This window comes from Otolemur garnettii, unplaced genomic scaffold (genome assembly GCF_000181295.1).
Source record: "Otolemur garnettii isolate 467f Iridium unplaced genomic scaffold, OtoGar3 scaffold00099, whole genome shotgun sequence".
Taxonomy (NCBI): domain Eukaryota; kingdom Metazoa; phylum Chordata; class Mammalia; order Primates; family Galagidae; genus Otolemur; species Otolemur garnettii.
In genome coordinates, this window is record NW_003852494.1 from 2438628 (window position 1) to 2440074 (window position 1447).

The window sequence follows — 1447 nt, forward strand, 5'->3', positions numbered from 1 at the left end:
AAAAAAAAAAAAAAGAAAAAAGAAATAATGTCAATCGTAGGAATGTGTAAAGAACTAGACATCATTATTCCTAAGTGAAGTTCTAAGGAAATGGGAGCTAATAGATGTGTGATATAAAGGACATGAAAAATCAAGAAGGGGAGAGGGAAGGAAGGTGAGTGTGGGATAAAAACTTACCCACATGTTTCAGTGTAATGAACATTATTCTGGTGGCAGGCACACAAAAAGCCCTGACTTAAGCATTATACTAAATATCCTTATAACAAAAACATTTGTATCCCTTTCATTAATATTTTGAAATATGAGGCAGGAGGATTGCTTGAGCCCAGGAGTCTGAGGTTGCTATGAGCTATGATGATGCCACAGCATTCCACCCAGGGCAACAGACCCTCTCCACAATAATTTGGGACCTCACTGGGCTCCACCAGCATCATCCTGCTAAAGGTTTACCAGCCAGCACTGGGTAGGAGAGGAGAGTGAGGAGTATCTGAGACTTGGTCTCCAAAAAAAAAAAAATTATTTTTGAAATAAAAAAAATTAGATAAAAAGAAGTCATTCAATGTTAGAGCTTTGGGATTACATTATTTCACCTTGGAATACATTAGCCTTTCAAAGCACTTCACATCTACTATATCTTTTTTTATTATTATTTAATAGGATCTATCGGGCTCACACCAGTAATCCTAGCACTCTGGATGCTGAGGTGGGTGGATTGCTTGAGCTTAGGAGTTCAAGACAAGCCTGAGCAAGAGTGAGACCTCATCTCTACTAAAAATAGAAAAATTAGCCTGGTGTATTGGCCACCGCCCATAGTACCAGCTTCTTGAGGGGCTGAGGCAAGAGGATTGCTCAAGCCCAGGAGTTTGAGGTTGGTGTGAACTATGACACCATGGCACTCTACCCAGGGCAATAGAGTGAGACCCTGGCTCAAAAAAAAAAAAAAAAAAAATGAAATAGACAGGATCTTGCTCTGTTGCCCAAGCTAGAGTGCAGCAATTAGATCATAGTTCAGTACAGTCTTGAATTCCTGGGCTCAAGCTATCCTCCTGCCTCGGCCTCCCATACTATTTATTTTTATATAACCCCAAGTGGTCCAACTTTTAGGCTAGCCAGTGGGTGGATAAGCAAGTTGCTGATCTCCTAGTATTTCATGATCATTTTATAGTTGTGATTATAGACAAGAAAAATGGATGCAAGGCTGGCACAGTGGCTGACACCTGTACTCCTAGCACTCTGGGAGGCCAAGAGGTGGGTAGATCATGAGCTCAGGAGTTTAAGACCAGCCTGAGCAATAGCAAGACCCTGTTTTTACTAAAAACAGAAAAATCTAGCCAGGTGTTGTGGTGGGCATCTAGTCCCAGCTGCTCAAAAAGCTGAGAGAAGGCTCGGCGCCTATGGCTCAACCGGCTGAGGCGCCAGCCATGTACACCTGGGGTGGCGGGTTCGA